The following is a 15,201-nucleotide window of genomic DNA, read 5'->3' as shown; positions in this document are numbered from 1 at the left end:
GTGACCTTGAGCGAGTTACTGTACCTCTCTGTGTCCTCAAGGGTCCGGGGAAGAGAATGTCTCCTCCTCTTAGGATCCTGGTGATAGGAGCCTGATCAAAGTGCTTGGGAACAATATGACGCGGTGGCCTGTGATAAATGCCTTCTGTCCCAGCTCGGTGACCGCCATCTGCACAACTGGGCCCACGGTCCCCTCCAAACAGCCCCCTCCCGGTGAGCGCCACTCAACCTGAGCACCAGCGTCTCATCTCGTCGCGACCCTTCGTGCGAGGTCCACTGTCCTCTGAATATCCCCAGCAGGCCACAGGTGACATCATCTGGTGGAAACCAGCATTCTGGGGGTGCAGCGACTGAGGCCAGAGAGGCGAGGGGGGACTTTCCCAGGGTGGTGAGGCCCGTTCCCCGTCTGGAGGCCAAGTCCAGAGGAGGACGATGGTCAGGCCTGTCCCTTTGCATCATGGGTACTGGTGACCGAGAATCGTGGCCAACAGATTCTGGGCATTTCAGGTAGAAAAAGAAACCAGAGAGCGGACCGCGGTGGCGCCCGCCTGTGATCCCAGGACCTCGGGAGGCCGAGGCAGGAGGATTGCAAGGTGGAGGCCAGCCTTAGCCATTTAGCAAGGCCCTAAGCCACTCAGGGAGAGACCCTGTCTCTAAATAAAATAGAAAGAGGGCTGGGGACAGGGGGTCAGGGGTGAAGAGCCCCTGGGTTCAATCCCTGGTATTGCCAAAAAAAAAAAAAAAAAAAATCTATAACATAATTTAACTTATATGTATTAAGCCACAGACCCCTAAACCAAACCGTTTATAACGAATAAATTAGAAGCAGGACAAGTGGGTTGTATTTGCTTAGAAGAAGAATGGAAAAGGGACGCAGAGACTCATGAATGCCAAATAAAAATAATAATAGCAGTAAATAACACAATTAAAATAATAATAATAATAATAATAATAATAATAATAATAATAATAAAAGTACTAAATCACGACTCGCGGGCTGGGACGTAGCTCATTTCACTAGCATGTTTGAGGCCCTGGATTTGACCCCAAGTGGGACAAATAAATAGATAAAGTGGACAATAAAATAATAAGGAAGGAAGAAAAAAATAGAAATAAAATAAGGAAATAACCTTCTTTGAACCAACAATGTTAAATTGACATGCGTTGAGCTGCACCTAGAGCCCCAAAATAGATTTTTTTTTGGTAGGAGGGATTGAACCCAGGGGTGCTTGACCCCTGAGCCCCGCCCCCAGCCCTTTTTAAATTCTATTTAGAGACAGAATCTCTCTGAGTTGCTCAGGGCCTCGCTCAGTGGCTGAGGCTGGCCTCCCACTTGCGATCCTCCTGCCTCAGCCTCCCAAGCCACTGGATTGCAGGCCTATGCTACCACCAACGCCTGATGCCCTCAAATAAATACGTGAATCTATCAATAAGCAGCCACAGGGGTCTAAAGGCATGGCCTAAACCCTGTCTGGGGTTTACTTTGGCTCCTAGTTTTCTCACACAGCCTTAGGCCACCCCCCACCACCACCTCCTGCTGGGTTCCTGTAGCGCCCAGGTGCCATTTTGCTCAGGGCGGGTCTCTCTTAAATTTGCATATTCATGAGCTGCTCCCGCGGAGGGTGGTGCTTCCCTCCGCCTACCTGGGCCACCCAATCACTAACGCCCTCAGGCACAGGATCCCTGCACCCAACCTCACTCTCCAACCTTGGACCTCAGCTGCTCAAATTCTGGGCCTGGGTGGATGGGTTCCCACCTGAGAAGCCTCAGGACTCTTCCTGGGGCTGGGGGTGTGGCTCACTGCAAGGGGGACTCACTTAGGGTGTTCAGGCCCTGGGTTCCAGACCCAGCTCTCCCCCCTCAAAAAGCCAACAACAAAGCCCTCTTCCTCCTCTGACAGTCTCCTGTCACCTTGGAACCGGGAGAAAAATCTCCACCCGCCTGCAGATTTGATCATTCTCTGTTGACTCTTGGGAATTTCACAGGTTGAACAATAACCAAAAAAAAGATGTTCAAAAATGTAAGTAGATCCCTGTCATCCTAGGGGCTCGGGAGGCTGAGGCAGGAGGACCACAAGTTGGAGGCCAGCCTCAGCAATGTATCAAGCAAGGCCCTAAGCATCTCAGTGAGACCCTGACTCTAAATAAAAAAATAGAGAGGGCCGGGGATGGGGCTTAGTGGTTAAGCACCCCTGGGTTCAATCCCTGGTGCCAAAAAATATATATACATTTGTAAATAAAATATAAAAATAATATATATAGGACTGGGGCTATATAATATAAAATATATAAATATATATATTATTATTATTTTTTTGGTACCAGGGATTGAACCAGGGGTGCTTAACCACTGAGCCCCATCCCCAGCCCTTTTTATTTTTTTATTTAGAGACAGGGTCTTGCTGAATTGCTTAGGGCCTCGCTCAGTGGCTGAGGCTGGCCTCCACCTTGTGATCCTCCTGCCTCAGCCTCCTCCTGAGCTGCTGGGATCCCAGGTGTGCACCACAGAGCCTGGCAGAAATTAATTTTAAACAGTGTGGTCATAAGACAAAAAACATACCATCGGAGCAGTAGAACTGTTTTTTAAATTTGATAAACGTGGCACATGCTTGTTATCCCAGGGACTTGGGGGAGGCTGAGGCAAGAGGATCGCAAGTTGGAGGCCAGCCTCAGCCACTTCAAGAGGCCCTCAGCAACTCAGCGAGACCCTGTCTCTAAATAAAATATTTAAAAGGGGCTGGGGAATGGGGCTCAGGGGTGAAGCACCCCTGGTACCAAAAAAAAAAAAAATGCAAATCAAGTCGGGCAGAGACGATGGTCTAAACACCCTGGATGTACCCAAATGGATCAGGAAATATTCTTTAGGGTTCTCAAACCAGCCCTGGCTCACCTGCCTGGGCAGCGTGTGCAAGGAAACGGTGAATTTCCATGACGTGTTCGAGCTGAGTCTGCAGCGCTGATTGACAGCGCCCCTCCTGGGGGGGGGGGGGGGGAAGCGCTGCTGGACTACATTTCCCAGACGCCCTCGGGGCTCTCGGGCTGAGCGCTCTGGCCAATGGGGAGGAAGGCGCTCCACAGCCCGACCTGACCTCCCTTGGGTCTGCCCATCTCCTTGCCCGGGGAAAGAGGGAGGCATTCCTATGAGATGGAGTGGAGGCAGGGATGACTCTGAAGGACATCCCTTAGGATGCCCCAGTGTCCCCAAGAATAAGGATTGCACTGGGTTTGGTGGCAAAGGAGACATGACCTTTAATGAAGTCCTTTTGCAGGTGGCTGCCTGACTGGCTGGGACCAAGAGGGTCTTTGAAAAACCCATGTGGCCTTTTAGCATCTCTGGGTGGTTCTGCCTTGCTCCCCCCGCCCCGCCCCCGTCTGTTGGTGACATGTCAATCCAAGAACATGCAAATAAATGTGTAGCTGGAGAGCCAGAGACACCCCCCCACACACACCCACCAGGCCACTTGCCTTGGAGGACAGGAGAGGGGTGGGAGGACCTGGGCATGTGACTTGGCAGAACCAAATGCTGGGAGAGAGAGAGAATCTTGGCACCCAAGGCGGATCACAGAGGTGGTTTCTGTGTCACGGATAGGAACCCTGGGTCCCCTCTGCAATAGGCAGACTGTCATTTTAGGGCTTGGGGGGGGGGTGGCTGGACAAGGGATGGAACCCAAGGGTGCTTTCCCACAGAGCTCTCTCCTAGTCCTGTTTATTTATTTTTAAACAGGGTCTCCCTAAGTTTTGTAGAGGCCGGCGGCCTCCAACTTGCGATCCTCCTGCCTCAGCCTCCAGAGTCCCTGGGATCCAAGGGAGTGTCCCTGCCCAGGGCCGAGGGGCAACATGGTAACCACCTTTTTATGAAAGGGATGAGTGTGGCTTGGCCAGCTTCCTGAGGACCAATCAGGGCATTGGGAAGTGGCCCTGCCCTCCTCACCCAGCAGATCCAATAAGCCACTCAGAGCCGTGCAGCTGAAGGAGGAGGGGACATTGAAAGAGGAGAGGCTTGGGAAAGGAGGAGGAAGGGAAGGACGTCTACAGAAAGAACTAGAAGGTGCTGTTTCAGAAAAGAAGCACCGTAGGCTGGTCTGTGGCAGCCCACGGGCACCCACAGAAGGCTCCCTTGGTAAACAGCCTCGGGGGTGGCTTCCAGTGGTCCCCCTGCCGGGGACACTGTAAATGTCACTTGAGTGTTCAAAAGAGTGTGAAGCCCTGGGTTGATCAGAAGTGCAAAGACAAGCTGGGTGAGTCAGGTTCCCTCGGGGAAGACGAAAACCCTCCAACTGTCTAACCCTAGAGAAGAAACCATAACCCATTTATACTCCCTCTTTGAAAATGCAATCGCCACGCATATGAAATGATACACTCAGCTCCCTGTATCCGTGGGTGCTGCATCCGCAGATTCAACCGAGGATCAAAAAAAAAAAAAAAAAAAAAAATATATATATATATATATATATATATATATATATATATATTTTTTTTTTTTTTTTTTTTTTGTTTTAAATTGCCTCTGCACCCCTGTCATCCCAACGGCTCAGGAGGCTGAGGCAGGAGGATCGCAAGGTGGAGGCCAGCCTCAGCCACTTAACAAGGCCCTAAGCAACTCATCAAGACCCTGTCTCTCAATAAAGTATTAAAAAGGGCTGGGGAATGGGGCTCAGGGGTTAAGCGCCCCAAGTTCCATCCCTGATACCAAAAAAAAAAAAAGAAAATTGTACATGCATTTAGATATAATGCATAATAATATACACAGAGAAAAACTAACCTTAATGATGCTTCTATTTGAGGAGAGAGAGAAGAAGGAACTTTTTTTTTTTTCCAAACTACTTTATTCCTGTTATCTTTGCTATTTTGTTACAGTGAGCGTCTGTGGCTGTTGTAAATACCTATGTTTTACTTATTTTATTTTATTTATTAGTTTTGTTTGTGGTGCTGAGGACATATGATTTTGGGGGGTGGGTGGGTACTGGGGATGGAACCCAGGGGCACTCAACCCCTGAGTCGCACCCCCAGCCTTATTTTGTATTTATTATTTAGAGACAGGGTCTCCCTGAGTTGCTCAGGGTCTCCCTAAGTGGCTGAGGCTGGCCTCCAACTTGCGATCCTCCTGCCTCAGCCTCCCTAGCTGCGGGGATGACAGCTGTGCACCACTATGCTGGGCCATCTGCTTTTAATTTTACTGATGTTCAGGAAGATTTTATATCAAGGAGCCAGGTAGTACCTATCTCCTCTGTTTATCCGTAACGGCCAGATGCAATGCTCCTGTTGGAAATTTTAAGTGAAAAGTGCAAGATTGTACCCAGAAAATGAATCCGAGCCCCATAAATATTCATAGAAAACGACTGGAAAGAAATCCAATAAATGTTCACAGTAGGTGTTCCCAGCAGAGAGATGGTGAATAATTATTTCTTCCTTTCTAGTTTTTAATACTTCTCAATTTTCTATTATAAGCATGCATTCTTTTTATAATTGAAAAAAAAGCACTATATATATATATTTTTTTTTAATTTTTTTTTCCTAAATGTAATTGCCTAGTCTCTGCCAAGGCGATGCCAAATTTTCTTCCCAGTGGGGGAAGCCAGCTGAGAAAATGGTACCAATCCAAAGATGCCTGTGTGACACTCAGACACAGTGTCATTTTTTTTTTTTTTTGGATCCAGGCAAAGAAAGGGTAGGGAAGCTCAGTGGTTAACACCACCAGCTGGACCCTGGAGTGTCAATCAAGCCAGCCCGCCATGGTGAGACAAGTCCCGCCAAGGGACCAGACACGCAGGAACAAGGCAGGGGACCCCCTCCCCAGATGTCCTTGACACCTGCTAATGAGCTGCTGTTTTCCATATAGATTAGATTTGTGACACCACCACCACCCCCCACCCCCGTGTGTCTAAGATCATCTACTCCTTCACCCACCCCTGGGCCCTGGGATTGTCTGCCTGGCTTTGGAGGCTGGTGACATATTCCATGACGGGCTCTTCTCACCCCTTGGGAGAATTAGCAAGGAACCAGCTCTGTGCTTGGTCAGTCTCCCTGGGCAGTCCCTTCTCTGGAGGCTGAGGCAGGAGGATCCCAAGTTGGAGGCCAGCCTCAGCCACTCAGCGAGTTGTTCACGGCCTAAGTGGCTGAGGCTGGCCTCCAACTTGGATCCTCCTGCCTCAGCCTCCTGAGCCACTGGGGTGACAGGCGTGCACCACTGTGCCTGTCTTCATCTAGTTTAATTCTCATTTCTCTTAGGGCCAAGGTGAGGCCTATTTTAGGGTCACTCGCATTTCTTTTTCTGAGTACTGGCAAAATGGCTTATTGGGGAGTGACCTCATTTTGTCTTAGATTTCTATAGGGACTCTTTATATGAACCAGATGAGCCCTTTTTGGCTGGGCGATGGGAGGCTGGTATTTTCCCAAGTGTATCCTCTCTCTTCCAACGTGGCTTTCTGAGCTCTTTATTTTGGAAATTTCCAAGCATTTATATAAGTCGAGAGATAATGTAATGAATTCCATGTCCTCGCTCCTCAACTTCAGCAATTACCCAAACATGTCATCTCGCTCCCTCTGTCATGCCAGTCACTCCCACCCCCACTCAGATTATTTTAAAGCAGATCCCAGCCAGAGCCTTTCATCTGCAAAGAGTCCAGTAGGGATCTGTGAAAGATTTTATTTGAATCTCATTAAAAAAGAAAAAAAAAGTAGGCTGGGTGCGGTGGTGCACACCTGTCATCCCAGAGGCTTGGGAGGCCGAGGCAGGAGGATCGAAAGTTGGAGGCCAGCCTCAGCCACTTGGCTCTAAGCAAATTAGTGAGGCCCTATCTGTTGTGCTGTGGCTGTGGGGTGTCCCCAGAGTCCTCGTGGGAGGTGACACAGGAAGGTCCAGAGGAGGAGTGAGGGGTGTGAGGCCTGAACCCTGGCAGTGAATGGCTCCCTGGGGGTCCCCTGGTGGCCCCTGGAGGCAGGTGAGGTGTGGTGGAGGAGGTGGCCCTGGGGCCGTGGCTTGGGGTCTCTCTTTGTCCCTGGAGAGTGGAGTCCCTGCTCCCTGGTCCCCGTGGGAGCTGCTCCCTCCCCACACTCTTCCTCCATGATGTCCTGCCTCCCCTCGGGCCCTGACCCATGGACCCGGCCATCTGTGGACTGGGACCTGGGACCTTGTGGACACTCTGAGCCAAATACACTTCTCCTCCTCTAACTGTTCTTCTTATCAGGTATTTGAATCCCAGAGGCCAAAAAAAAAAAAAAAAAAAAAAAAAGCTGAATAAAATAACGAATCAGAAGTCTGCCTGATGATGACTCAAGTATTTTGACTGAGCCCCATCATCTGAACCATGTGCTTTTTAATCCTCCTAAATGAGAAATGAACCATTTCTAATTTAAACGGATAATCACGGGTAGACAGAGAATCACTTTGCGTGCCACAATAAGAAAAAAAACCCTGATATTTCAAAGGAGATGTCTGAGCCATTTTATTTAAACAGAGAGAGCAAACAAACGTATATTAGGTGGCAAAGTCTATGTCAGACCAATTCAGTCCCGGGTTTTTGATCCATGAATATCAATAAAATTGACCCAGGGACATTCAAATTGGTTGGAAAGAATAAGATAGGGCTTATATATACCCTTTTATTACATATGATGATCCCCTGGGGCAGTGGCGCACACCTGTCATCCCAGCAGCTCTGGAGGCTGAGGCAGGAGGATCCCAATTTAGAGGCCAGCCTCAGAAACTTAGTGAGGCCCTCAGCAACTGTCTCTAAATAAAAATAAATAAATAAATAAAAAGAGAGTGTGGCTCCGTGGGTTAGCACCTCTAGGTTCAATCCCTGGTACCAAAAAAAAAAATAGAATCAAATATGAGGGCTGGGGTGGTGGCTCCGTGGCAGAGTGCTGGGACCCAGGGTGTCCCATGTCCCAGTCCACAGACGGCAGCCCCACTCCTGGGTGAGGGGAGGCAGGACATCATGGAGGAAGAGTGTGGGGAGGGAGCAGCTCCCATGGGGACCAGGGAGCAGAGACTCCACTCTCCGGGGGGCCAGAATTTTCTTTCATGCAAGTCAACAGCATCTGCCAAGGCCCAATCTGATGAGGTCTCTCTCCTTCCAAGGGGGTGAATTCTTGGCTTTGGGGTCACCCTGGGTGATTCCCATTTTTATGCTCTGGTCTGGCCAATTTTCTGGCTGCCAGGAACACGCATTCAGCTCTTATTTAGAGACAGGGTCTCGCTGAGTTGCTTAGGGTCTTGCTAAGTGGCTGAGGCTGGCCTCCAACTTGCGATCCTCCTGCCTCGGCCTCCCGAGCCGCTGGGATGACAGGTGTGGGCCAGGGGAATGAGCCCACCCTTTTCCTGGTAGGGTTGAAAGAGGGTCAAGTCAGGGGCTGGGTACTTGGTCTGTACTGCCATTTGTCCTTGAGCCCAGAGTCGCTCGGGGAATGTGTGGAGAAGATGGATCCGGGGCTCGTTCTTTTTATAGCCCCATAATTGCTAAAGGAGAATTGTCTTTGTGTCAAAAACTGAGCTGAACATTTCCATTCTTCTATTTATGTCTCCTCGTGTGTCCTGGCACCAAAGTCTTCTGAGAGGGACCTCAGGCCAGAATCTTTATCAGTCAAAATCTTAGCCTTCCTGGCAACATTTCTGAGATTTTTTAAAATTTTTTTTTAGAGGGGGAGTCCTGGAGATTGAATTCAGGGGCCCTTAATCCCTGAGCCCCATCCCTAGCCCTTTTTAGATTTTATTTAGAGACAGGGTCTGAGTTGCTGAGGGCCTTGCTAAGTGGCTGAGGCTGGCCTCCACCTTGCGATCCTCCTGCCTCAGCCTCCCGAGCCGCTGGGATGACAGGTGTGCGCCACTCCACTAGGCTATTTCTAAGATCTTAAACAAATATGAAATCATGAATCTTTTGGAGGGACGTTATTACATGACAAAAACAGGTCAACCCTACCAGGAAAAGGGTGGGCTCATGCCTCAGGAAGGAGCATGTTGATATTAAAAACCTGTGGCAGCCGGGTTCCGTGGCACATGGCTATCATCCCAGCAGCTTGGGAGGCCGAGGCAGGAGGATCGCAAATTGGAGGCCAGCCTCAGCAACCTCGTGAAGCCCTAAGCAACTCAGTGAGACCCTGTCTTAAAATAACAACAACAAAAAAATAGGGCTGGGGACCGGGCTCAGTGTTAAAACCGGTTAAATCCCCAGTACCCACTCACCCCCCCCAAAAAAAAGATTACAATTTAAGATTGGTCAGAAATTATCTATGAAATGCATGCCTGTAATCCCAGCTACTCAGGAGGCTGAGGGGACGAGGATGGCAAGTTTGAGGCTGGCCTCTGCGATTTAGTGAGATCGTGTCTCAAAATTTAAAAATTAAAAAAAATATATCTATATTTTTTTCTTTTTAAGGGTTGGGGATGTAGCTCAGTAGTAGAGTGGCCCAGTACCTCCCCCTTCCCAAAAAAAATATTTTATGAAATGGAATGAAACTTGCGATTTGTGTTATTACGGGTGCTAGAAGAGCCACGGGGACCCACGACGATGACGTGTCAAGTGGAAAGGTTTGTGAATCTACAGGTTTGAGCAAATTGTTCTGATGATGTAAGAAAGGTGACAACTCATTCTTCACATGGGCACGTTCGTTCCAGGAAACGACGGCAAACGTGGCCATCATGTGACAAACTCAGAGCCTTCCGTGGCTATGGTAAAACACCCGAGGTCGTCAACTTAAAAAGAAGAAAGGTTCATTTCAGTTCATGGTTTCAGAGGATTCCGTCTGTGATCTCTTGGCCTTGTGGCTTTGGGCCGCGTGGTGGTGGCACACAGTGTGCCATCGTGGGGAGCACGTAGCCGAGGTTTGTTCATTTGAGGGCAACTGGAAAGCAAAGAGAGAGAAAGAGCTGGGGGCCCCCATGACCTAACTTCCTCCCATGAGGCCCCGCCCACAACTTCTCCACCCACCTCCCTGGAGTGCCACAGGCTGACCTTTAACCCAAGGCTTTGGTGGAATGTCCCAGACCCAAACTGGTGCCTTGGAGCATCTGATATAAAACTTAAAAATTTTAGGCTTTAAAAATAACAGTGTGTTCAAGACAGGGTGGTGACAGGGCAGGCTGTTTCCTGTGATCTGAACTGTGGCCTTGACCTAGGAAAAAAAAATACTTCCTACCATTTGGGGTGGGGTGGGGGGTACCCAGGAATTGAACCCAGGGGCCCTCCACCACGGAGCCCCGTCCCCAGCCCTTTTTATATTTTATTTAGAGACAGGGTCTCGGTGAGTTGCTGAGGGCCTTGCTAAGTGGCTGAGGCTGGCCTCCACCTGGCGATCCTCCTGCCTCAGCCTCCCGAGCCCCTGGAATGACAGGTGAGCTCCACTGTGCCTGGCCCTTCCTACCATCCTTGGCACAGAGCTCCCAGAAATGTAGGAGACAGATACATGAAATCCTTGGAGGATCACCTTCTTTGAAGCAGCCGGACTCAATTCTGAGAAATCATTTGCTTTCAAGTAAAGAAACCCCGGGCCAGGTGATCTAAATAAATGATGTCCCTGCGGTCACACAGCTAGAGAGAGGCAGGGTTTTTAGATGGGAATGGCATCTGCTGCTTTCCAGGAAGAAAAAAAAAAAATGTTAACGTTTCTCCCACCCCCGCTCCTTGAATTTTCATTAGATTTAGAATCAGGCATAGATTGAGATCATTGTGAGGTTTCAGATGACACATTTTTTAAAAAAAATATCTTTTAGTTGTTGATGGACCGTTATTTTATTTATTTATGTGGTGCTGAGAATCGAACCGAGTGCCTCACCTGTGCTAGGCGAGTGTGATACCACTGAGCCACCACCCCAGCCCCCAGAGGATACATTTTCAATACCTTTATTATTTTTTTTAATTTTATTTTTATGTGGTGCTAAGGAGCAAACCCAGTGCCTCATACATGCTAGGTCAGCTCTCCACCACTGACCTACAGATACATTTTTTTTGTTGTTGTTGTTTTAATTTAGAGACAAGGTCTCCCTGAGTGGCTCGGTGCCTTGATTTTGGTGAGGCTGGCCTCCACCTTGTGATCCTCCTGCCTCAGCCTCCAGAGCTGCTGGGATGACAGGCCTGAGCCCCCCCGCCCCCCCACCCCGTGCCCGGCCAAGCAACTCAGCTGTGATGGGGCTTGTCCCAGGGTAGTATTTCTGTGAAGGGATATTTGTTGGGGTTGAGCGCGTGCCTGCTGCTGTCCCTAGCTTCAGTGAAAGGATGACCTACTTGTTGGTTGAGATATGCCTTCCCAGGCTCCAACTGGCTCTTTGCCCTCCCACAACCACCCACTGCGGATCGTAGAAAAGTGCCCAGAGTGGCCAGGAGCCAATCTGAATTATATGCACACTTTCCTTGTGTGTTCCAAGTTTTCTTTTTTTCCTTACCACACCCAGACGGCCAATTTTTTATTTATTTTATTTTATTTTATTTATTTTTATTTTATTTTATATTTTATTTTATCATTTTATTTTATATTTTGTTTTATGTATTTTTATTTTATTTCATATTTTATTTATTTTCATTTTATTTTATATTTTACTTTATGTATTTTTATTCTATCTATTTTATTTATTTTTATTTTATGTTTTATTTATTTTTATTTATTTTATTTTACATTTTATTTATTTTTATTTCATTTTATTTATTTTATTCTATTTCATATTTTATTTTATTATTTTATTTCATTTTATTCTATTTTATATTTTACTTTATGTATTTTTATTTTATCTATTTTATTTTATTTATTTTTTTATTTTATTTTACGTTTTATTTATTTTTATTTTTTTTTTATTATTTTATTTTTGCAGTTAGCACAGAGCTGCCGCTCAGGGGTCCTCTTGAACCCCACTGTCTGACGAAATGAGTCACCGAATGCATTTTTGAACGTTGCTTTTCTGGTGAGGGACAAAGGGTCCCTGGGAGATAAAAGGCCCTCCCTCTCTCCTACCTAATGCATTTCTAAATACACCAATGTCATTTTGCACCAAGAAGCAAATCCACCCGCATTCGATTTGGATTGCATCTCATTTTAAAAAAATAAAATAAAATGGAGCTCTGGGGATTCAGTATGGACCCACACTGTCCTGGGGTGGCTGGGGGCTAAGGAGGAGGTAAAAATTCTTCCATTCAATCCCTGGGGGGGGGACCCCTTCCAAAACTGGGTGTGCAGGGGAACTTGCCTGTCTCCAAAGAAATGTGTCCCTTGGCGCTCCTCAACTTGCTTAATTACTCAGCAGAATCAAAGCTGGACTCTGCAGTGACCCAGGGCCCTGGGGACTTTTAATATGCAAATGCACATTGTCCTGCTCTCAGGGGGTACTGAGCGGGGCCACACTGCCTAAGCCAACTTGGCCCCGGTTACCCTGAGAACTTTCTGGGCCTGAGGACATGGGTGGGGGTTCCTATCAGCCCAGGGAACTCGAGTTTGGGAAACTCTGGTCTCGTGTCCAGCGAGGTCATGAATCATCCTGTCACCTACCCAGTCGGGTTCCAAGCCACCATCGGGGGCCCTCATGGGCCTCCCACTCCCCCACCAGTGGCTGGTTACCTTTTTATGGTCAAAGCACATTGAAGGGAATTGAAAGACTCCCAGGCAGGAGGGAGAGGGGAGGTGACAGCCACTAAATAAGTCAGAAATGACCCCAGAGACAACACTTCCTGAGCCCCAACCAAGTCCCATGAGGCTATTTTTTTTTTTTTTTTAAATCCATAGTTATGTCACGGTGTCTTGCAACACTGGGTCTTTGACAGAACTCGGGGAGTGGCCCCGAGCTCACCAGGCCAGGGGTTGGAGCTCTGCAGAGAACCATGTCTTTGGCTCTGGTTTCTAGAACATTCCTTTGAACTCTTCTTGGCATGAGCGCTCTCTCTCTCTCTCTCTCTTGCATCTGGTGGTCTCTTGGATGCTGTGGCCACATGGAACAGGGATTGAACTCTGGGGCGCTCAACCCCTGAGCCCCATCCCCAGCTCAATTTCGTATTTTATTGAGAGACAGGGTCTCGCTGAGTTGCTTAAGGCCTTGAAATGTTGCTGAGGCTGGCCTCCAACTTGAGATCTTCCTGCCTCAGCCTCCCAAGCCGCTGGGATGACAAGCAGGGGCCACAGCACCCAGCCAACACCAGGGGGTGTGCGTACAAAATTGAAGGGGTGAGGCCGAGTTGTCAGTCTTGTGGTCAAGGACGGTGACTTTGAAGAGGACATTGGTACCCCTCCTTCTCTCCTTTTTCTTTCCTACCTGGCCGTGGGGAGAACCGACCACAGGCGGAAACCTCCACAAGTGTGCACCCAACTAAACCTTTTTGCTTTTTAAGTCCATGCCCTCAGGCATTGTGTAACAGTCAGGCAAAGCTGACCAAAACATGGAAAGCTTAGTGACCTTCAAAAGTCCACGTCTAGCTATTTTCTCACATGGCTGTGTCTGCTACAGGGCTCCCCAGTGAAATGCACCTGCCCCACCGTGGGGCAGGTGAAGCAATCAGGTTGTGTGAAAGAGCTCATTTAAAGAACGAGGATATTTCTCACACCACACCCCAACGTGTGAAGCAGACAGACAAGCCACAACAATAAAACACACAGGCAACGCCCTTGTCCGCCCAGGTAGAGGGAGGCCTTGCCCAAGAGAGGGGAGGATGGAGGGAGGGTACACGACTAACCCTTTTACGAGTCATTCATTCACCAGTGAAAAAACAAAACAGAAAGAACTGGGCTCAGGCACACACACCTCTAATCCCAGTGAGTCTGGAGGCTGAGGCAGGAGGATTGCAAGTTGGAGGCCAGCCTCAGCCACTCAGTGAGACCCTGTCTCTAAATAAAATATAAAAAGGGCTGGGGATGGGGGCTCCTGATTAAGCACCCCTGGGTTCCATCATCAGCGAGAGAGAGAGAGAGAGAGAGAGAGAGAGAGAGAGAGAGAGAGAGAGAGAGATTGGATTATGGATGGAATGTACATTATTGCAAAATTATCGTTTGCTCACCGACTGTTTTAGGGTATTGGTAGAATTCAAGTTGATGGTGTTGTTATTTTGTAATTCAAGACGAATTTACCAAATGATTTTTTCTTAGAAAGTGAGAGGAAATGTTTCTAAAACTGAAATAGAAAAAAAAAAAAAAGACATATGAGGATAGCCAAGGAATTTTTGAGAAAGACAAGAAACTTCCTAGCATGTGTTGAAAAATATTAAATAAAGTGACAGTCATTAAACTATACTGTTAACGAAGTCGGGGGAAAAAACTGCATAATAGAAAAAATAAAAAAAAGAGAGCACAGATGGACAGAATAGGCAAATTTGTTATGAGAGAGAGGGAGATGATAAGTGTTTGCCGAGATGAAACATTTACCCTGATTTAAATATTATACAACGTAGATGCGTGTCAAAATATCATATGGTGCCTCCTATATGCGTGCAATTATTATGTTCTTATGTATTGGTTTTTAAAAACCCATTTAAATTCTAAGAAAAGTTAAAAGTTAAGATGTCATATCAAAACACTCCGGTCCAGCACAGTGGCCCACACCTGTCCTCCCAGCGGTTCGGGAGGCTGAGGCAGGAGGATCGCAAGGTGGAGGCCAGCCTCAGCCACTTAGCGAGGCCCTCAGCAGCTCAGGGAGACCCTGTCTCTAAATAAAATATAAAAAGAGGCTGGGGATGGGGCTCAGGGGTTAAGCACCTCTGGAAAAAAGTTCGTTTCATATTGTTTAGATATCAAATCTGAAATAAATAAGAGCAGACACAGTTGACCTGCCACATCTGTAGATCCAACCAAAAATATTTTTTGAATTGTGTCTGAACTGAACGTATACAACCTGTGATTGTCCCCCGAACAGCATGACAACTATTCACACAGTGTTTACGTTGGACAAGGCCTTGTAAGTCATCTGGAGGTGATGTATACCAAAGGATGTGCGTAAGTTCTGGGCAAAGACTTCACCATTTTTAAAAATGTACATTTTTCTAGTTGTCAATGGATCTTGTCTTTTATGTATGATTTATTTATTTCTATGTGGGGCGGAGGATGGAACCCAGGGCCTCTGCCATGGAGCCCCAGCCCAGCCCCAATACTTCACCAGTTTACATAAGGGCTGGGGGCATCCGGGACTTTGGTACCCAACTGGGGTCCTGGAGCCCATCCAAGGAAGGCCCATTATAGAGCAAATCTATGAGAGGAAAATCAAAGGCGCTGAACAAGAAATGTTACAAAAGAATTCA

This window comes from Marmota flaviventris, chromosome 20 (assembly GCF_047511675.1).
Source record: "Marmota flaviventris isolate mMarFla1 chromosome 20, mMarFla1.hap1, whole genome shotgun sequence".
Lineage (NCBI taxonomy): Eukaryota > Metazoa > Chordata > Mammalia > Rodentia > Sciuridae > Marmota > Marmota flaviventris.
Note: the sequence above shows the minus strand (reverse complement) of the source record.